We start from the raw sequence: 24,262 nt of genomic DNA on the forward strand, positions 1-24,262 counted from the left end.
GGTGTAGGAGAGTGGGTGGGTGTAGGAGAGTGGGTGGGTGTAGGAGAGTGGGTGGGTGTAGGAGAGTGGGTGGGTGTAGGAGAGTGGGTGGGTGTAGGAGAGTGGGTGGGTGTAGGAGAGTGGGTGGTGTAGGAGAGTGGGTGGGTGTAGGAGAGTGGGTGGGTGTAGGAGAGTGGGTGTGTGTAGGAGAGTGGGTGGGGAGTGGGTGGTGGAGAGGTGGGGGTGTAGGAGAGTGGGTGTGTGTAGAAGAGTGGGTGTGTGTAGGAGAGTGGGTGTGTGTAGGAGAGTGGGTGGGGTAGGAGAGTGGGTGGGTGTAGGAGAGTGGGTGGGTGTAGGAGAGTGGGTGGGTGTAGGAGAGTGGGTGGTGTAGGAGAGTGGGTGGGTGTAGGAGAGTGGGTGTGTAGGAGAGTGGTGTGGGTAGGAGAGTGGTGGGTGTAGGAAGTGGGTGTGTGTAGGAGAGTGGGTGGGTGTAGGAGAATGGGTGTGTGTAGGAGAGTGGGTGGGTGTAGGAGAGTGGGTGGTGTAGAGTGGGTGGGCGTAGGAGAGTGGGTGGGTGTAGGAGAGTGGGTGGTGTAGGAGAGTGGGTGGGTGTAGGAGAGTGGGTGTGTGTAGGAGAGTGGGTGGGTGTAGGAGAGTGGGTGGGTGTAGGAGAGTGGGTGGGTGTAGGAGAGTGGGTAGGTGTAGGAGAGTGGGTGGGTGTAGGAGAGTGGGTGGGTGTAGGAGAGTGGGTGGGTGTAGGAGAGTGGGTGTGTGTAGGAGAGTGGGTGTGTGTAGGAGAGTGGGTGGGTGTAGGAGAGTGGGTGTGTGTAGGAGAGTGGTTGGGTGTAGGAGAATGGGTGTGTGTAGGAGAGTGGGTGGGTGTAGGAGAGTGGGTGGGTGTAGGAGAGTGGGTGGGCGTAGGAGAGTGGGTGGGTGTAGGAGAGTGGGTGGTTGTAGGAGAGTGGGTGGGTGTAGGAGAGTGTGTGTGTGTAGGAGAGTGGTTGGGTGTAGGAGAGTGGGTGGGTGTAGGAGAGTGGGTGGGTGTAGGAGAGTGGGTGGGTGTAGGAGAGTGTGTGTGTGTGTAGGAGAGTGGGTGTGTGTGGGAGAGTGGGTGGGTGTAGGAGAGTGGGTGGGGTGTAGGAGAGTGGGTGGGTGTAGGAGCGTGGGTGGGTGTAGGAGAGTTGGTGGGTGTAGGAGAGTGGGTGGGTGTAGGAGAGTGGGTGGGTGTAGGAGAGTGGGTGGGTGTAGGAGAGTGGGTGGGTGTAGGAGAGTGGGTGGGTGTAGGAGAGTGGATGGGTGTAGGAGAGTGGGTGGGTGTAGGAGAGTGGGTGGGTGTAGGAGAGTGGGTGGGTGTAGGAGAGTGGGTGGGTGTAGGAGAGTGGGTGGGTGTCGGAGAGTGGGTGTGTGTAGGAGAGTGGGTGGGTGTAGGAGAGTGGGTGGGTGTAGGAGAGTGTGTGTGTGTAGGAGAGTGGGTGGGTGTAGGAGAGTGGGTGGGTGTAGGAGAGTGGGTGGGTGTAGGAGAGTGGGTGGGTGTAGGAGAGTGTGTGTGTGTGTAGGAGAGTGGGTGTGTGTGGGAGAGTGGGTGGGTGTAGGAGAGTGGGTGGGTGTAGGAAAGTGGGTGGGTGTAGGAGCGTGGGTGGGTGTAGGAGAGTTGGTGGGTGTAGGAGAGTGGGTGGGTGTAGGAGAGTGGGTGGGTGTAGGAGAGTGGGTGGGTGTAGGAGAGTGGGTGGGTGTAGGAGAGTGTGTGTGTGTAGGAGAGTGGGTGGGTGTAGGAGAGTGGGTGGGTGTAGGAGAGTGTGTGTGTGTAGGAGAGTGGGTGGGTGTAGGAGAGTGGGTGGGTGTAGGAGAGTGGGTGGGTGTAGGAGAGTGTGTGTGTGTAGGAGAGTGGGTGGGTGTAGGAGAGTAGGTGGGTGTAGGAGAGTGTGTGTGTGTAGGAGAGTGGGTGGGTGTTAGAGAGTGGGTGGTGTAGGAGAGTGGGTGGGTGTAGGAGAGTGGGTGGGTGTAGGAGAGTGGGTGGGTGTAGGAGAGTGGGTGGGTGTAGGAGAGTGGGTGGGTGTAGGAGAGTGGGTGGGTGTAAGAGAGTGGGTGGGTGTAGGAGAGTGGGTGGGTGTAGGAGAGTGGGTGGGTGTAGGAGAGTGGGTGGGTGTAGGAGAGTGGGTGGGTGTAGGAGAGTGGGTGGGTGTAGGAGAGAGGGTGGGTGTAGGAGAGTGGGTGGGTGTAGGAGAGTGGGTGGGTGTAGGAGAGTGGGTGGGTGTAGGGGAGTGGGTGGGTGTAGGAGAGTGGGTGGGTGTAGGAGAGTGGGTGGGTGTAGGAGAGTGGGTGGGTGTAGGAGAGTGGGTGGGTGTAGGATAGTGGGTGGGTGTAGGAGAGTGGGTGGGTGTAGGAGAGTGGGTGGGTGTAGGAGAGTTGGTGGGTGTAGGAGAGTGGGTGGGTGTAGGAGAGTGGGTCCAAAGTGACCCAGGAGTCATGATGGACAATAATTAATGTGGAAGTTTCAGGACTATGCTGGAACTCTTTATGGTCGGTGTCTGCTGACTGGCCAGCTCGTGTGGTGAAATCAAGTTACTCCTGTGACGTGGAAGGAAAAATGGGCATCCGGAAGTGTAGAAATTCATCTGATGCAGCTTGAGGTGGTGCTAAATCGACTTTGTGTGGATTCAAGGTCGGGCTCCCTCGCTGACGAAGTAGATATTCTTATCAGCATAACACACCACCAGAGTAGCAACAGCCTGCTTGTCGTCTGAGGCCACCTATATCATCGTCGGGGAGAATGAATGTCAGTGTATTAAGGAGTAATCGAATGTAAAACGGGCCCATATCTCTTTTTGTAATATTTTAGGGATAAGTAATCACCCAATCTCTAATGGATCAACCAGAGTATATCTCGCGACGTGCTTCCTCTGTGCTGGGATCTATTGAGATTGTGAAGAGTCAAACTGTCATCTCGGTGTGGGTGACAGGTTTTAACATTTCAAGGTGGTGTCGCACCACTGTGGAGTGACCGATGTGTGTGTGCCTCACTAGCCTCACATCTTGTCCGCAGAGTCTCGACATCTCATGTCATGTCACTTATTTACATATTTATTCTCTGCCCATGCTTCTAAACTATTCATCAATATTAGCCAAGCAACTAATATTTATTCACATGTCTATATTTCCCTTGACCTCTCAGTTGGGTCTGGTTTGCTGAATACCTCTCACAGGGGGTAGACTCGTTTTTCAAGCTACCTGGGATCATACAACTGCTCTCGCACAAGACTCACATATATGACTTATTGCTTATAGTGAATATTTTGCTTATGAATTAGTATATATGTGGTATATTCCCAGTTATATTTTTTTCAAGGCCCAAACTCTTCCTCACGTACTAATTCACGTCTCACAGTACCTGTCCATCGCCGTAGACAGCATAATACAGATCAGCTACATCCTTTTGAAGGTTCGTAGTTTTGTTTTGAGAAATATTAGTTGTTCTTAGCAAATTATAATAAGCACTATAATTTATTACATAAAATAAAAGTGCTTCACCAATCAAAATTATATACAGTAGTTTGTGCTATAAAGATCTTTAAAGAATGTATTGTTGGTACGTCAACAGAAAACGATATTACGTTGAAATGTCTATGGAGTAAACTACTGCTAACAGGATGGTATAGTGTCAACAACCAACTGTAGGATGGGTATAGGGGTCCACTTCCACCTGTTAGGTGGGTAAGGGGTCCATACCACTTGTAGGATGGGTCTGGGCCCATCAACTGCCCATAAGATGGGTATAGGGACCACTATCATCCACAGGATATCCATGGGGTGCACTACTGCCCACTGGATGGGTATATGTTCCACTTCCACCCAAAGGATGTGTGTGGCATCTACTATACCGCCCACAGGATGGGTATGGGGTCCACAATTACCCACAGGATGAAAATTTTGTCTACTACCACCCACAGGATGGGTATGGCCTCCATTGCCGCCCACAGCGTGAAAATAGGGTCCAGTACTGTCCACGGAATGGGTATATGCTTAACTACTGCCGACAGGATGAGTATATCGCCTACTACAGCCCACAGGATGGGTATGGGGTTACCTACCACCCCATAGGAGGCATATGGGGTAAATTACCGCCCTTAGGGTGGGTATTGGGTCCATTACCGCCCATAGGATGGGCATGGTTCCCACTGTCGCCCACACGATAAGTATGGTGTCCACTAACGCTCAAAGGATGAGTATGGCCTCCACTGTCACATACCAGGATGAGTATAGGGTCCAATACCGCCCAAAGGTTGGGCATGGGTTCATTACACCCCACAATATGCTAATGGGGTCAAGTACCGCCCATAGGATAAGTATGGGGTCCACTACCGCCCACAGGATGTGTTTGGGGACCACTATCATCCTCAGGAAGGTTCACTACCGCCGACAGGATGACTTTGGGGACCAATATCTTCCACGGGATGGGTATGGGGGGTCGACTTCCGCCCACAGGGTAGGTATGGGGGTCATGGCCATCCACAGGATGGGTATATGCGCCACTACCGCCCACAAAATGAGTATGGGGTCCACTACCGCCTACAAGATGGGTATGGGGTCCACTACCGCCCACATGATGGATATTGGGTCAACAACCACTCACAGGATGGGTATGGGGTGGGGGCGCTACTACCCCCCAGGATAGGTATGGGGTCACTACCACCCACAGGATTGATATGGGGTTCAATACCGCCCACAGGATGGTCATTGGGTCCAATATCACCCACAGGATGGGTATGGGGTCCATTACCGCCCACAGGTAATGGGATAATGGGGTAATGAGCAAGGGGTCCTCTACCACCATCAGGATGAGTATTTTGGGTCCACTACTGCCCATAGGATGGGTATATGGGATTTATATTTATAATAAGCACTATTAGTTTATTATAATTTATTAGGTAAATTATTACTACTTAATTATTATAATTAAGTACCTAATTTCATCTTCATAGTTTCCTACTCTGTGATTTAAAATTGCTCTGTATCTAGTGTTACCCCAATCTCCCAATCTTTATACTTAATCCAATCAACTTTACCATTGTGATCATTGCTGTCTTCTTATATGTGCTATCAATATGATGAACTGTGCCTATTAATCTTTGTTAAATTATTATTCAAACTGTCAATGCAATCCATCTGAGCTACCTATGTGCTTTAATATACATTCAAATCTCTATCATTTCATTTTTGTCTTGCAATGTACCTGTTATCAATTTACAAATTTTGCTAGTGTTTACCTACTTAAAATTTTCTGTAAGATTAAGGACCTGTCCGAAATGCTGCACTTACTAGTGCCTTTACAAGAATGTAATCACTATGCTATGTATCCTTACAATCCCAATGCACCTTCCTGTATATATATCTATATAAATAAAAATGGAAATGTTCGTTTGTTCAAAATCGCTAATCTCCGAAAGCTCTTCACCGATTGCTTTGAAATTTTCACACAACGTTTCATTCGCATCCGGCCAGGTTTATATATACATACTACATAGATGTCACGTCTGTGACGGTAAAAAGCATGCTTTTTCGGAAAAACTGTGTTTTTCATGTGAGGAAAATTTTCGAAACCTCTTTTGCGATTGCTTTGAAATTTTGACACAAAGTTGCATTCGAATAAGCACGTCTTTTTATATATCTACTATATTCATGCCTCACCTGTGACAGGAAAAAACATGCTTTTTAGAAAAAAAACGTCATCTGTTGGATGTAAGAGCAACACACGCTGTAATCTTTGAAAGTTCTTCACCAATTGCTTCGAAATTTTGACACAACGTTGCGTTCGAATAGGAGCGTGGTTTTATATACCTACTATATAGATGCCACCACTGTGACAGGCAAAAAACATGCGTTTTTGAAAAACAGCGCCATCTGTTGCACATAATAGCAACACGCACGCTTTAATGAATATGTCACGAATTCCACTTCAATGTTTCCGATTGCATTAATAAATTTTATTTTCATAGATTTCGATTTATTAAATTTTTTCTTGGATTATTTTGTGTGATATTGATTTGGAATTGAGCTGTGTTGTTCACCATACCGTTCATTTCGTAAATATAAGTATAGATACCACACCTGTGACAGGTAAAACTATGCTTTTTCTTGAAAAACAGCGCCATCTGTTGCATGTAAGAGCAACACACATACTATACTAAATACCTTTAATTCCATTTCAATGTTTCTGATTGCATTGATGAATTGAATTTTCCTAGATTTTGATTTATTTTCATCTTGATTTAATTATTTTGTGGGAATTGCATTGGAATTGAGCTGTGTTGTTTACCATACAGTTCATTTCGTGAGTATAGTTTATTTATTTATTTTTTCATATTTTCATTTCATTTTTTTACTGTTTTTCTTATATTTCAGTGATGGGAACATCAGATCACTTGATGTTCCCAATTCTCTGATGGGAACATCAGACCATTTGGGAAGGCATCGGACGAGGGAGTGGGGAATGATGGGGATGATGAGGGGACAGAAGTGGGAGATGTAGGGGAGTACGAGGGGGTAATAGAGGGGAAGGATAGGGGAAGGGGGAGTTTGGGATGGTGGGGACGAAGGAATAGGGGGAAATGAGAATGGTGGGGAGGACAAAGGGACTGGGGTGTGGGGCATGGTGGGAAGGAAGAGGGGGATGGTGGAGTGGCTAGCAACCTAAAATAAGCTATACTCACGAAAAGAACGGCATGGTAAACAACACAGCTCAATTCCAACAGAATTCAAACAAAATAATTATATCATAATGAAAATAAATCAAAACCAATGAAAATTCAATTAATCAGTGAAATAAAAAACATTGAAATGGAATTGAAACACATTTAGTATAGCATGTGTGTTGCTCTTACATGCAGCAGATGGTGCTGCTTTTCAAGAAAAACAGTTTTACCTGTTACAGGTGTGGCATCTATACTTATACTTACAAAATGAATGGTATGGTAAACAACAGAGCTGAATTCCTACACAATATCACCCAAAATAATAAGAAATTAATAAAATAAATCAAAATCCATAAAAATAAAATTTATAAATGCAATCGGAAACATTGAAATGGAATTGTAACATATTTGGTATTGTGAATGTTGCTCCTACAAGCAACAGATGGCGCTGTTTAAAAAAAAAACATTTTTTTACCTGTCATGGGTGCGGTATCTATATAGTAGGTATATAAAAACACACGTGCATTCGAATGGATTGTTGTGTCTAAATTTCAAAGCAATCGGTGAAAAACTTTCGAAGATTACATCGTGTGTTGCTCTCACATTCAACAGATGGCGCTGTTTTTTTAAAAAAATATGTTTTTTTTCTTGTCAAATGTGAGGCATGAATATAGTAGATATAAAAAAAATATTCGCCAATTCGAATGCAACGTTGTGTCAAAATTTCAAAGCAGTCGGTAAAGAGGTTTCGAAGATTTCCCCTCATGAAAAACACAGTATTCCAAAAAAGCATGTGCTTTCCCGTCTCAGACATGACATCTATATAGCATGTACATAAAAACGTGCTCGGATGCGAATGGAACCTTGTGTGAAAATTTAAAAGAATTTCGGTGAAATAACTTTCGGAGATTAGCGATTTTGAACAAACGAACATTTCCATTTTTATTCGTATAGATTTACTAGCAGTACCCGGCCACACGTTGCTGTGGCTCAGAAACGCATGTGCGTTGCTGAGCCACAGTAACCTTCCGAGTCCTCCCCACCATTTCCCTCTCACCCATCTCCTCGGCCTCTCAACCGTTCCTCACTCCACTGTCCCCTCGTCCTCCCCACCATTCCCATCTCTCCACCATCTGCCCGACCCTCTGCACCACCATCTTCACCGACACCTTCACCACCACCTTCACCATCATCTTCACCACCACCTTCACCACCATCTTCACCAACACCTTCACAGCCCTACTTCCAGTATTCCTAAATTTTAAAACCATTTCCCTTCCCCCTGTCACTGATGGCTCTTCAGTCTTCTGGACAGAGCTCTCCTTCTCACACTATATTACTGCTCCACAACTATATATATGTTTATATAAATAAAAATGGAAATGTTCGTTTGTTCAAAATCGCTAATCTCCGAAAGTTCTTTCACCGAAATTCTTTGAAATTTTCGCACAACGTTCCATTCGCATCCGAGCACGTTTTTATATACATGCTATATAGATGTCACGTCTGTGACGAGAAAGCACATGCTTTTTTGGATTACTGTGTTTTCCTGTGAGGGGAAATATTCGAAACCTCTTTACCAACTGCTTTGAAATTTTGACACAACGTTGCATTCGAATAGGCGAATGTTTTTATATACCTAGTATATACATGTCTCATATTTGAGAGGAAAAAACATACTTTTTTGAAAAACAGCGCCATCTGTTGAATGTAAGAGCAACACACCGTGTATCCTCTGAAAGTTCTTCACCAATTGCTTTGAAATTTTGACACAACGATCCATTTGAATACACGTGTGTCTTTATACACCTACTATATAGATGCCACACCTGTGACAGGTAAAAACATGTTTTTTTTTAAACAGCGTTATCTGTTGCATTTACGAGCAACATTCACAATACTAAATATCTTACAATTCCATTTCAATGTTTCTGACTGCATTGATAAATTTTATTTATATAGATTTCTATTTTTTTTTTAATTATTTTGTGTGACATTGTGTTGGAATTCAGCTGTGTTGTTTACCATACCGTTCATTCTGTAAGTATAAGTATAGATGCCACACCTGTAACGGGTAAAACTATGTTTTTCTTAAAAAGCAGCACCATCTGTTGCATGTAGGAGCAACACACATGCTATACTAAATATGTTTCAATTCCATTTCAATGTGTCTGATTGCACTGATAAATTCAATTTTCATAGGTTTTGATTTATTTTCATTTTGATTTTATTATTTTGTTTGAATTGTGTTGGAATTGAGCTGTGTTGTTTATCATACCGTTCATTTTGTGAGTATAGTTTATTTTAGGTTGCTAGCCACTCCACCATGCCCTCTTCCTTCCCACCATGCCCCACACGACTCTTGGTTTAACCTTGAGGCCGAGTGGACGTCTGGACACCTCCTCCGCATGGGAGCCGCCTGTTCACGTCTTGTTTTCGCGTTTTGGTTTTGCTACTGCCTTTTGGCATCCCTTTTCAATGGTCCGATTGTACGACGCCTGGCGCACATATCCCCTTGGGTCACAGGATTGTTGATAGATTTTTTTTTGGCGTGTTCTGGCTGGGTCTCCTGGTTTTTCAAAACAAGCATGTTTTTTTCCTGTCACAGGTGAGGCATGAATATAGTAAATATATAAAAAGACGTGTTTATTCGAATGCAACGTTGTGTCAAAATTTCAAAGCAATCGGTAATGAGGTTTTGAAGATTTTCCTCACATGAAAAACACAGTTTTTCAGAAAAAGCATGCTTTTTACTGTCACAGACTATATAGTATATATATAAAAATCTGGAAGGTTGCGAATGGAACGTTGTGTAAAAATTTCAAAGCAATCGATGAAGAACTTTCGGAGATTAGCGATTTTGAACAAACGAACATTTCCATTTTTATTCGTATAGATTTACTAGCAGTACCCGGCCACACGTTGCTGTGGCTCAGAAACGCATGTGCGTTGCTGAGCCACAGTAACCTTCCGAGTCCTCCCCACCATTTCTCTCTCACCCATCTCCTCGGCCTCTCAACCGTTCCTCACTCCACTGTCCCCTCGTCCTCCCCACTATTCCCATCTCTCCACCATCTGCACGACCCTCTGCACCACCATCTTCACCGACACCTTCACCACCACCTTCACCACCATCTTCACCACCACCTTCACCACCATCTTCACCACCACCTTCACAGCCCTACTTCCAGTATTCCTAAATTTTAAAACCATTTCCCTTCCCCCTGTCACTGATGGCTCTTCAGTCTTCTGGACAGAGCTCTCCTTCTCACACTATATTACTGCTCCACAACTATATATATGTTTATATAAATAAAAATGGAAATGTTCGTTTGTTCAAAAACGATAATCTCCGAAAGTTCTTTCACCGAAATTCTTTGAAATTTTCGCACAACGTTCCATTTGCATCCGAGCACGTTTTTATATACATGCTATATAGATGTCACGTCTGTGACGAGAAAGCACATGCTTTTTTGGATTACTGTGTTTTCATGTGAGGGGAAATCTTCGAAACCTCTTAACCGACTGCTTTGAAATTTTGACACAACGTTGCATTCGAATAGGCGAATGTTTTTTATATACCTAGTATATACATGTCTCATATTTGACAGGAAAAAACATACTTTTTTGAAAAACAGCGCCATCTGTTGAATGTAAGAGCAACACACCATGTATCCTCCGAAACTTCTTCACCGATTGCTTTGAAATTTTGACACAACGATCCATTTGAATACACGTGTGTCTTTATACACCTACTATATAGATGCCACACCTGTGACAGGTAAAAACATGTTTTTTTTTAAACAGCGTTATCTGTTGCATTTACGAGCAACATTCACAATACTAAATATCTTACAATTCCATTTCAATGTTTCTGACTGCATTGATAAATTTTATTTATATAGATTTCTATTTTTTTTTTAATTATTTTGTGTGACATTGTGTTGGAATTCAGCTGTGTTGTTTACCATACCGTTCATTCTGTAAGTATAAGTATAGATGCCACACCTGTAACGGGTAAAACTATGTTTTTCTTAAAAAGCAGCACCATCTGTTGCATGTAGGAGCAACACACATGCTATACTAAATATGTTTCAATTCCATTTCAATGTGTCTGATTGCACTGATACATTCAATTTTCATAGGTTTTGATTTATTTTCATTTTGATTTTATTATTTTGTTTGAATTGTGTTGGAATTGAGCTGTGTTGTTTATCATACCGTTCATTTTGTGAGTATAGTTTATTTTAGGTTGCTAGCCACTCCACCATGCCCTCTTCCTTCCCACCATGCCCCACACGACTCTTGGTTTAACCTTGAGGCCGAGTGGACGTCTGGACACCTCCTCCGCATGGGAGCCGCCTGTTCACGTCTTGTTTTCGCGTTTTGGTTTTGCTTCTGCCTTTTGGCATCCCTTTTCAATGGTCCGATTGTACGACGCCTGGCGCACATATCCCCTTGGGTCACAGGATTGTTGATAGATTTTTTTTTGGCGTGTTCTGGCTGGGTCTCCTGGTTTTTCAAAACAAGCATGTTTTTTTCCTGTCACAGGTGAGGCATGAATATAGTAAATATATAAAAAGACGTGTTTATTCGAATGCAACGTTGTGTCAAAATTTCAAAGCAATCGGTAATGAGGTTTTGAAGATTTTCCTCACATGAAAAACACAGTTTTTCAGAAAAAGCATGCTTTTTACTGTCACAGACTATATAGTATATATATAAAAATCTGGAAGGTTGCGAATGGAACGTTGTGTAAAAATTTCAAAGCAATCGATGAAGAACTTTCGGAGATTAGCGATTTTGAACAAACGAACATTTCCATTTTTATTCGTATAGATTTACTAGCAGTACCCGGCCACACGTTGCTGTGGCTCAGAAACGCATGTGCGTTGCTGAGCCACAGTAACCTTCCGAGTCCTCCCCACCATTTCTCTCTCACCCATCTCCTCGGCCTCTCAACCGTTCCTCACTCCACTGTCCCCTCGTCCTCCCCACTATTCCCATCTCTCCACCATCTGCACGACCCTCTGCACCACCATCTTCACCGACACCTTCACCACCACCTTCACCACCATCTTCACCACCACCTTCACAGCCCTACTTCCAGTATTCCTAAATTTTAAAACCATTTCCCTTCCCCCTGTCACTGATGGCTCTTCAGTCTTCTGGACAGAGCTCTCCTTCTCACACTATATTACTGCTCCACAACTATATATATGTTTATATAAATAAAAATGGAAATGTTCGTTTGTTCAAAATCGCTAATCTCCGAAAGTTCTTTCACCGAAATTCTTTGAAATTTTCGCACAACGTTCCATTCGCATCCGAGCACGTTTTTATATACATGCTATATAGATGTCACGTCTGTGACGAGAAAGCACATGCTTTTTTGGATTACTGTGTTTTCATGTGAGGGGAAATCTTCGAAACCTCTTAACCGACTGCTTTGAAATTTTGACACAACGTTGCATTCGAATAGGCGAATGTTTTTTATATACCTAGTATATACATGTCTCATATTTGACAGGAAAAAACATACTTTTTTGAAAAACAGCGCCATCTGTTGAATGTAAGAGCAACACACCATGTATCCTCCGAAACTTCTTCACCGATTGCTTTGAAATTTTGACACAACGATCCATTTGAATACACGTGTGTCTTTATACACCTACTATATAGATGCCACACCTGTGACAGGTAAAAACATGTTTTTTTTTAAACAGCGTTATCTGTTGCATTTACGAGCAACATTCACAATACTAAATATCTTACAATTCCATTTCAATGTTTCTGACTGCATTGATAAATTTTATTTATATAGATTTCAATTTTTTTTTTTAATTATTTTGTGTGACATTGTGTTGGAATTCAGCTGTGTTGTTTACCATACCGTTCATTCTGTAAGTATAAGTATAGATGCCACACCTGTAACGGGTAAAACTATGTTTTTCTTAAAAAGCAGCACCATCTGTTGCATGTAGGAGCAACACACATGCTATACTAAATATGTTTCAATTCCATTTCAATGTGTCTGATTGCACTGATACATTCAATTTTCATAGGTTTTGATTTACTTTCATTTTGATTTTATTATTTTGTTTGAATTGTGTTGGAATTGAGCTGTGTTGTTTATCATACCGTTCATTTTGTGAATATAGTTTATTTTAGGTTGCTAGCCACTCCACCATGCCCTCTTCCTTCCCACCATGCCCCACACGACTCCTGGTTTAACCTTGAGGCCGAGCGGACGTCTGGACACCTCCTCCGCCTGGGAGCCGCCTGTTCACGTCTTGTTTTCGCGTTTTGGTTTTGCTACTGCCTTTGGCATCCCTTTTCAACGGTCCGATTGTACGACGCCTGGCGCACATATCCCCTTGGGTCACAGGATTGTTGATAGATTTTTTTTTTTGGCGTGTTCTGGCTGGGTCTCCTGGTTTTTCAAAACAAGCATGTTTTTTTCCTGTCACAGGTGAGGCATGGATATAGTAGATATATAAAAAGACGTGTTTATTCGAATGCAACGTTGTGTCAAAATTTCAAAGCAATCGGTAATGAGGTTTTGAAGATTTTCCTCACATGAAAAACATGAAAAACACAGTTTTTCAGAAAAAGCATGCTTTTTACTGTCACAGACTATATAGTATATATATAAAAATCTGGCGATTTTGAACAAACGAACATTTCCATTTTTATTTATATAGATACTAGATGTACCCGCTACGCGTTGCTGTGGTTCAGTCTGGTTAAATGGAAAGGAAAGAAAACAGAAAGTGCACAATTCTAATATGTTTAATTTCACAATGCTTGTAGGTATACAATACTTTTTGTTGTTCCATTGTCTGGGGAGATATAGAGATTGTCTGTTTTGCCGACTCTAGAACACGCAACATATAATTGTCCATGTGAGAAGCAATCTGTGTCTAGATATAAACTGCACAATTCGAAAGACTGGCCCTGAGCTTTGTTGATGGTGATTGCAAACTCCAATCGAATTGGAAATTACAATCTCTTAAATTGAAATGTCATATCTGTTGGAATCATAGGAATGCGAGGAATAAGGACATCTTCACCTTTGTAAGGTCCGGTCAAGAATGTTGCTTCTACGACGTTGCTGAATATTTTTTTCACTGCAAGCCACGTGATGTTGCAAAGCTTTTCAGTTGCAGTAAGTGCGGTGGAATTCCTGGCAGATCGAGTGAATTAATAAATTCTGTTTGGATAATTAACCGCTTCATCTGCTTCCACAGCAATGACGACGGACTTGTATGTGACTTCCTCACTTTGAATGTAAGATTGAATAATATTGTTCATAGTTCATAGACGTCTTTGTTCTTGGTCGAAAGAATAGCTTGTTCACTCAGCAAACCATGATTCTTATAATTGGTCTGAATATTGGGAAATACTTTTTCAACCAATTTCTCTTTTGACGTCACTAAATTGCAGAAGTTATGACGCAATGAAATTCGTCCTGAGGTCAGATGAACTGGCACGTTTCCGTTCCCAATTTCCAGAAATTGATGTGAGAATATCTCAACTGATGGATCGTTTTGCAGCTGGACACGCAAATTTGTAGTTAATTTTAACGTCTTTACATAGCGCTACAAAGTAGAGTATTTCAGGCAAGCATTTATTTCGTCCGCTGGTGTCGATCGAGGAATTACAGGTAATGTTTGCCTGAAATCTCCTGCAAGCAGTATTAATGCATTCCCAAATGGTCTGATGTTTCCACGCAAATCTTTCAATAATCGATCAGGAGCCTTGAGTGATTTTTTGTAGTCCATTGTGTATTCATCCCAAACAATAAGTTTGCATTTCTGCAATACTTTTCCCATGCTGGATGCTTTGGAAATGTTGCACGTGGGAGTTTCAATGAATTGCATGCTCAATGGCGATTTCAAAGCCGAAGTAGCAGTTCTTCCACCTGGCAGTAATGTCGCAGCTATTCAGGACGATGCAAGAGCTAAGACTATGCCATTCTGGGATCGAGTTGCTGCCAGAATCAATCTAATTAGGAAGGTTTTACCAGTTCCTCCTGGCACGTCTAAGAAGAAGATTTCTCCAAGCCCGTTATTGAAAATTTGAATTATATGATCGCAAATGCCTTTTTGCTCAAACGTTACCTTAGGGATATTTGATTGCACATACAACAACCGATCACCCGTGCTGTAATTTTGTTCACGACGCAATTCTACATCGAACGAAACAGCAGCAGATCGATTCGGTGACGGCATTCCCAATTGACTGAGAACTTTGTTCGCAATTTATAAGCACAAATCCTTAATCATTATCAATGCTTCGCTGTAGATTTCTTCTGTGAAATCCATGTTCATATTTGAATTTTCCTTGCGTATTCGACGGACAATATCCTAAGCTAAGTGCTATTTATATTTCTCCCATAACTCTGTTTGAGATGAAGAAAAACAGGTGGTCAATATGATTGCAAACAATACACGAATTTGATTTGGATATGACGTGTTTGATGCATCATTAATGCATACATCCCAGTGTCTGTCGTTCTCCAATAAATACAGAGTTTGACATGCACTACGGAAAGTGGCATTTGTAACGCCGTTGACAAATCTCAATTGCTGGAAAGACGTTGGACCGAACACATTTACCAACAGCATGCGAATAAAGAAGCATTAATCATGATTGGGATACATGGTGTACAGTGTGGCTATCATCGTTTATTTGAATATACCAGGTTGTCCATCGACTTGCTCTCCTCTTCTGCGTCGTTCAAATGATTTTCTGCTCTCATTCCATATGTAATATAGAGGCACTTCCGAATACAGCAGTGTTTTCGCAAACGGGTCATTTTGACATAACGTTAAGAAAGCAGTTAACGTTGTAGCCGGTGGATTCATAGCTATTTGTTGCACATTTGCAGCAGTGAAATATACGCGTTGTCCATTTTCTTGTTTTTAAAAACAAAACAAAAAAATACTAAAAAAATATTTCAATTAAAATGCAGATCAATTGACACAGCTCAATTCCTCCGCCAATAACACTGAAAAATAAGAACAGTTAAAAAAAACGTAATGCAAAATTAAAAAATATACTATACTCACGAAATGAAAAGTATGATAAACAACACAGCTCAATTCCAATGCAATGTCACACAAAATTATTAAATCAAAATGAAAATAAGTCGAAATCTATGAAAATTCAATTTATCAATGAAATCGGAAACATTGAAATGGAATCAAAACATATTTTATACAACTTGTGTTGCTATTACGTGCAACAGATGACGCCGTTTTTCAAGCAAAGCATGTTTTTACCTGTCACAGGTGTGGCATATATATCGTAGGAACATTAAAACACACGCGAATTCGAAAGGAACGTTGTGTCAAAATTTCAAAGCAATTGGTGATGAGCTTTCGGAGATTACAGTTTTTGTTGCTCTTACGTCCATCAGATGGTAGCATTTTTCACAAAAAGCATGTTTTTTCCTGTCCAAGGTGAGTCATGTATATAATAGGTATATAAAACCATGCGCCTATTTCAATGCAACGTTGTGTCAAAATTTCAAAGCAATCGGTAAAGAGGTTTCGAACATTTCCCTCACATGAAAAACACATGACAATCACAGTTTTTCAGAAAAAGCATGTTTTTTTCTGTCACAGACGTGATATTTATATAGTATGTATATAAAATCCTGCTCGGATGCGAATGGAACATTGTGTGAAAATTTCAAAGCAATCGGTGAGGAACTTTCGGAAATTAGCGATTTTGAACAAACGAACATTTACATTTTTATTTATATAGATATAGTTGTGGAGCAGTAATATAGTGCGAGGAGGAGAGCTCTGTCCAGAAGACTTAAGAGCTATCAGGGATAGGGGGAAGGGAAATGGATTTAAAATTTAGGAATACTGGAAGTAGGGCTGTGAAGGTGGTGGTGAAGGTGTGGGAACCGACCTGTGAGATTTATATTTATTTAATTTATATGAATTTATATAGAATTTTTATTTGCGTTAATTTATATACTTTGATAGCAATTTGTGTGATGATAAGTGGACTGTATTTCTGCAATAATCTCACAAATCGATCCTCTATACATTCGGGGGGTTTATATTAAATTTATATATATGCAGCCAATCAAACTACAGTATTAACTACACATTATTAAACATTGAAGAGGTTCCTTATCTTATTGAACAGCAGGCCTTAGTCCACCAGGTATAACCAGGATGTAGACACCAAATTATCCTCTTTGAGGTAGCTTCCATCACCCAGTAACTGGTACACAAAGCATGCTTCCTCGTCTTGACCTGTCAAAAGGGCGCTAGCCATGAAGCCAGAATCCTAATATATGACAGCTATATCAGAGAAAACACTGTACAAGGAACCATAATGACCTAGGCTTAATTACCTTTAGTATGAGGCAATCACGTATTCTAACCGGCCCACCCTATCTAATGACATTAATGGCCACAAAAGATAGATAAATGGGTTTTGGCAGAACACTTAATTTGTATTTGTTGACAGCGTGTTGATGATGGTACACCTTTGGTTTCCATAACACTTCGTCCAAGTAAAATTAACAGGAGCCGAATTGCTCCCATGCCTCTGGTCTAAGTACAATAACAATGGCTGACCACTCCCTCCTCACTGACGCTACTGGCCTACATTGTCCAGATGACAGTAAGTGATAGAAGGGTCACATTTACTCTATTTTAATTCTGATAATTAAGTTAATTTATATGAGATGTTTTTATGATGGTAAAGTCCAAAGACTAATGTATTTAAGAATAATTCCCACCATAATAGGTGGTGAATTTATAATAGTATGTGGTAATGATATCCCGTTTTCTATAGACGGAAATTCCACTACAAGTTACATTTTCTATGGGTTAACTTGTTTATACAACACAGCAGCAATATTATCTGCCTGTATGATATTATTAAATGGTGTCGGATTTTCCGACAGAAGGTGGTGGTGAAGGTGGTGGTGCAGAGGGTCGTGCAGATGGTAATGGTAGGAAGGACGAGGGGACAGTGGAGTGGGGAATGGTTGGGAGGCCGAGGAGATGGGCGAGGGGGAAATGGTGGGGAGGACTGGGAAGGTTGCTGTGGGTCAGCAATGCACATGCGTTACTGAGCCACAGCAACGCGTGGCCGGGTACTGCTAGTACATAAATAAATAAACAAATAAATAAGTAAATCTATATAAATAAAAATGGAAATGTTCATTTGTTCAAAATCGGTAATCTCCGAAAGTTCTTCACTGGTTGGTTTGAAATTTTTACATAACGTTCCATTCGCATCCGAGCAGGTTTTTTTATATACAAACTGTATAGGTGTCACGTCTGTGACGGGGAAAAACATGCTTTTTTGAAAGACTGTGTTTTCCATGCGTTTTTTATGTGAAGGAAATCTTTGGAACCTCTTTACCGATTGCATTGAAATTTTGACACAACGTTGCATTTGAAGAGGCGAGTGTTTTTATATACATACTATATACATGCCTCACATGTGAAAAGAAAAACATTATGAGAAGGATTAAGACTGAGGAGGACAGCTTGAGGCTTCAAGAAGACCTGGACAAGCTGCAGGAATGATCGTGTGTGTGTACTTACCTAGTTGTGCTTGCGGGGGTTGAGCTCTGGCTCTTTGGTCCCGCCTCTCAACCGTCAATCAACAGGTGTACAGGTTCCTGAGCCTATTGGGCTCTATCATATCTACACTTGAAACTGTGTATGGAGTCAGCCTCCACCACATTATTTCCTAATGCATTCCATTTGTCAACCACTCTGACACTAAAAAAGTTCTTTCTAACATCTCTGTGGCTCATTTGGGCACTCAGTTTCCCCTAGTGTCCCCTAGTGCGTGTGCCCCTTGTGTTAAATAGCCTGTCTTTATCTACCCTGTCGATTCCCTTGAGAATCTTGAATGTGGTGATCATGTCCCCCCCTAACTCTTCTGTCTTCCAACGAAGTGAGGTTTAATTCCCGTAGTCTCTCCTCGTAGCTCATACCTCTCAGGTCGGGTACTAGTCTGGTGGCAAACCTTTGAACCTTTTCCAGTTTAGTCTTATGCTTGACTAAATATGGACTCCATGCTGGAGCCGCATACTCCTGGATTGGTCTGACATATATGGTATATAATGTTCTGAAAGATTCCTTACACAAGTTTCTAAAGGCCGTTCTTATGTTAGCCAACCTGGCATATGCCGCTGATGTTATCCTCTTGATATGAGGTTCAGGGGACAAATCTGGCCTGATATCAACCCCTAGGTCTTTCTCTCTCTCTGACTCTTGAAGTATCTCATCTCCCAAATGATACCTTGTATCTGGTCTCCTACTTCCTACCCCTATCTTCATTACATTACATGTGCTTGGATTAAACTCTAACAGCCATTTGTTCGACCATTCCTGCAGCTTGTCCAGGTCTTCTTGAAGCCTCAAGCTGTCCTCCTCTGTCTTAATCCTTCTCATAATTTTGGCGTCGTCAGCAAACATTGAGAGGAATGAGTCTATACCCTCTGGGAGATCATTACGTACATCAGAAACAGGATAGGTCCAAACACAGAGCCCTGTGGGACTCCACTGGTGACTTCACGCCATTCTGAGGTTTCTCCCCTCACTGTAACTCTCTGCTTCCTATTGCTTAGGTACTCCCTTATCCACTGGAGCGCCCTACCAGTTACTCCTGCCTGTTTTTCCAGCTTATGCATCAACCTTTTATGGGGTACTGTGTCAAAGGCTTTCCGACAGTCCAAAAAAATGCAGTCCGCCCATCCTTCTCTTTCTTGCGTAATCTTTGTCACCTGATCGTAGAATTCTATCAAGCCTGTAAGGCAAGATTTACCCTTCCTCATCCCATGTTGATGGGTTGTCACGAAGTCTCTTCTCTCCAGATGTGTTACTAGGTTTTTTCTCACAATCTTCTCCATCACCTTGCATAGTATACAAGTTAAGGACACTGGCCTGTAGTTCAGTGCCTCTTGTTTGTCATCCTTTTTGTATATTGGTACTACATTAGTAGTCTTCCATATTTCTGGTAGGTCTCCCGTTTCCAGTGACCTACTATACACTATGGAGAGTGGCAAGCAAAGTGCTCCTGCACACTCTTTAAATACCCATGGTGAGATTCCGTCCGGCCCAACAGCTTTTCTCACATCCAGCTCCAATAGGTGCTTCTTGACCTCACCTCTTGTAATTTGGAACCTTTCCAAGGTCACCTGGTTTGCTGCCATCTCTTCTAGCGCCGTGATTTGTCCCTGTTCTATTGTAAAACCTCCTGGAACCTTTTGTTGAGTTCTTCACACACCTCTTTGTCATTCTCTGTGTTCCTGTCCTCGCCCACCCTAAGTTTCATCACCAGTTCCTTCACTGTTGTCTTCCTCCTGATGTCACTGTGTAGTAGCTTTGGTTCGGTCTTGGCTTTATTAGTTATATCATTTTCATACCTTTTCTCAGCTACTCTTCACACACTAACATACTCGTTCCTGGTTCTCTGGTATCTCTCTCTACTTTCTGGTGTTCTGTTATTACGGAAGTTCCTCCATGCTCTTTTGTTCAGCTCCTTTGCTTTCATACATTCCCTATTAAACCACGGATTCTTCCTTTGCTTCTCTGTTTTTTACTGTCGGGCTGGGACAACCTGTTTACAGCGTCCTGACATTTGTGGGTGACATAGTCCATCATGTCTTGTACGGACTTGGTTCCGAGTTCTGTGTCCCAATGTATATCCCATAGGAATTTATTCATCTCCTCATAGTTTCCCTTTCGGTACGCCAGCCCTTTGTTTCCCAATTCTTTTTTGGGGGTGATAATTCCTAGCTCAACCAGGTACTCAAAGCTCAATACACTATGATCACTCATTCCCAACGGGGCTTCCAACCTAACTTCCCTTATATCCGACTCATTTAGGGTAAATATCAGATCAAGCAAGGCTGGTTCATCCCCTCCTCTCATTCTTGTTGGTCCCGTGACGTGTTGACTTAGAAAGTTTCTTGTTGCCACATACAGCAGCTTAGCTCTCCATGTGGGTCTCTGTTTCCCCAATCTATCTTCCCATGGTTGATGTCGCTCATGATTAGTAGGCTGGATCCGTTCCTGCTCGCCACAGAAGCTGCTCTCTCTATTATATTGATGGTGGCCAAGTTGTTTCTATCATATTCATGTCTGGGTCTTCTGTCATTCGCTGGGGGGTTATATATGACTACTACTATAATTTTCTGTCCTTCAGTTGCTATGGTGCCTGATGTGTAGTCACTGAAACCTTCACAGTTCTGAATTACCATCTCTTCGAAACTCCAACCTTTGCAAAGCTACACCACCTCCTCCACTCCCTTCTCTCTCTTTCCTCACTACATAGTAGCCCTGTGGAAACACTGTGTTTGTTATGGTTTTCGTTAGCTTTGTTTCTGTGAGTGCTATTATGTATGGGTTTTCTTCTAGTACCCATTCTCCGAGTTCACTTGTTTTATTTGTAATCCCATCTATGTTAGTGTACATTGCCTTGAAGCTCACTTTCTTCTGTTCATATTGATGTCCCTTTCTTGGCGAGCATTCTGCTGGTGTGGGAAGCTGTTCCGTGGGTGAGAAGATCTGTGAGGTGGTTTGCAGGGTCTCAGAGGATTTTGGGGTGGTGGGTGGGGGTTTAAGGGAAGAGGGGACAGGTAGAGTGCGGGTTAAGGAGATAGGGGGGACATGGAGGATACGGGATGTGGGGGAGGAGGGATTGGGAGGGTATGGGATGAAGGGGGAGGGGAGACAGGGGGGAAAGGTGGGAGGGGGGACATGACGGGAATGGGGAAGGGGTGACAGAGTCAGAATGGGGTGGGGGGGGGGGGGAGGGAGGATTGGGTGGGGGCAAGTAGGGTGAGCGGAAGGGAGGGTTTCTATGCAGAGGAGGTGGTGGTATTGCCCTCCCCTCTGGTGTTGCTGGGATGCTGGTCTTGGGTTCCCCTCTTGTCTCTGGGACTGTTGTGTTGGGGCTGCGATTTCCTGGTTTGCTCCTCTCTCCCTGCTCTACCTGCTTGCCTCTGCTGCCCTGGATCTTTCCTCCTTCGTCCTGTCCCGCTGCAGGAATACTTTTTTGTATCCCTCCACATGCTGCAGACGACGGTTCCTTTCGAGAATATCCTCCTTCGTGGTTTCGTTTGTAAACACCACCTTTACAAGTCGGTTTTTGTCCTTGTTTTACCAGCCCACCCTGAAAACCTTCTCAATGTTTTGTTCAGCCTCTTCCATCTGTAACCCCTTAAGTAGCCCATGTACTGCCTCTATATCCTTGCTATTCCATTCTTGCCTGTTGCATCCTTCCTGTTCTTTGATGCCTACAACTACCACTGATATTTTTCTCTCTAGCAGCTGAGTGGTGCACCTTGCTGCTTCTTGTGAGATAGCAGCTTGCATGGCTACCTCCCTCACTGTGGCCAATGCTTCTGAGCTCTTTTTCAGTATGTCCAGCAAATTTTTCAGGTACAGAGGCATTTCCTTCCAATGTAACATTCCCACCTTCCCTTTGGATGATAATCTGATGCTCAGTCTCTTTATTTTTCTCTGTGAGGTATTTGATCTCCTCCCTTGCTGATGTCAGCTCACTTTGCAGGTTGTTAATTGTAATCCTAATTTCATGCATCTCCCTCCTGAATTCCTCCAGAATTTGGGTTAACATTTCCTTCGTTTGGTCACTCTGGCTGTTTCCTGTGTCCCTGTTGCGTCCTCCTGCCATTTTGTCCCTTGTCAAGAGAGAGAGCAAGAGAGAGACAGAGAGAGAGCAAGAGAGAGAGAGCAAGAGAGAGAGAGCAAGAGAGAGAGAGAGAGAGAGAGAGAGAGAGAGAGAGAGAGAGAGAGAGAGAGAGAGAGAGAGAGAGAGAGAGAGAGAGAGAGAGAGAGAGAGAGAGAGAGAGAGGGAGAGAGAGAGAGAGAGAGAGAGAGAAAGAGAGAGAGAGAGAGAGAGAGAGAGAGAGAGAGAGAGAGAGAGAGAGAGAGAGAGAGAGAGAGAGAGAGAGAGAGAGAGAGAGAGAGAGAGAGAGAGAGAGAGAGAGAGAGAGAACGTGTGTGTGCGTGTTTGCGCATGGGATGTGGGTTAAGAAGAGGTGTGGTGTTGTCTGCAGATTACGGCAGGTAAGAGAGGGGGTAAGGGAAGGGGTAAGATAGGGGGTGGATTATGAGTGAGGATTTTATCCACTTTCCACGTAAGGTGTTAATCCCTTCTAGCCTGACTGGAAGTATGTGTGAGTGTGTGCGTGTGTGCATGTGTTTGTTTTTGCGTGTGCGTGCGTGTGTGCTTGCAAACGTACGTGTGCATGCGTGTGTGTGTTATGGGGGCCCGTAATATGTCAACCGCTACCCAAATTGAGCCACTTTGATATTTTAAATGTATCTCATATACTGAACAAGAATTAGATAATATTTTACCTCGCACTGAACACCTGATTAATTAACTAGAGAGGGGTACATACCAGTCTTCCTTTCCGCTCACACAACTAGATGAGTAATGATGATGTATGGTTGATGGTGCTCCGTCGTCGCCTTCCACTTGGTGATTTACTAAGTGCTAGTAGATTGATGATGGCGGTTCTTCTCTATCTACACAAAGCTCTGGAGTCAGTCACTGTATCGTTGTGTTACAATTCACTAATTTACTTTACCACTCATCACAGTCACCACCCAACAAAGACAATCAGGTAGTTCCATGGCAGGTCGTCCCACCTGGCCGTCAGGTCAGGTCGCTCCACGCCGTCCTCCACACTTATATGCACTGCTGATGCTACTAGCTCAGCTTTGGTTTCTTCGCACTATCGCTAGCGATATGACTATGGTATGTTGCAACCTGCTAGCTACACACTGCGAGAGGTCAAATACTATGATCTAGCCTATATACTCCATCAATGTCCAGAGAAATTGACGAATTTCCGCGGACCTCACTAATCGTGTGTCTCCCCTACCGTCGTCGGCCAAATACTGTGTGTGTGTGTGTGTATGTGTACTCACCTAATTGTACTCACCTAATTGTGCTTGCGGGGGTTGAGCTCTGGCTCTTTGGTCCCGCCTCTCAACCGTCAATCAACTGGTGTACAGATTCCTGAGCCTACTGGGCTCTATCATATCTACATTTGAAACTGTGTATGGAGTCAGCCTCCACCACATCACTTCCTAATGCATTCCATTTATTAACTGCTCTGACACTGAAAAAGTTCTTTCTAACGTCTCTGTGGCTCATTTGGGTACTCAGCTTCCACCTGTGTCCCCTTGTTCGCGTCCCACCAGTGTTGAATAGTTCATCCTTGTTTACCCGGTCGATTCCCCTGAGGATTTTGTAGGTTGTGATCATGTCCCCCCTTACTCTTCTGTCTTCCAGTGTCGTGAGGTGCATTTCCCGCAGCCTTTCCTCATAACTCATGCCTCTTAGTTCTGGGACTAGTCTAGTAGCATACCTTTGGACTTTTTCCAGCTTCGTCTTGTGCGTGACAAGGTACGGGCTCCATGCTGGGGCCGCATACTCCAGGATTGGTCTTACATATGTGGTATACAAGATTCTGAATGATTCCTTACTCAGGTTCCTGAACGCTGTTCTGATGTTAGCCAGCCTCGCATATGCCGCAGACGTTATTCTCTTTATGTGGGCTT

This window comes from Procambarus clarkii, chromosome 61, assembly GCF_040958095.1.
Source record: "Procambarus clarkii isolate CNS0578487 chromosome 61, FALCON_Pclarkii_2.0, whole genome shotgun sequence".
NCBI lineage: Eukaryota > Metazoa > Arthropoda > Malacostraca > Decapoda > Cambaridae > Procambarus > Procambarus clarkii.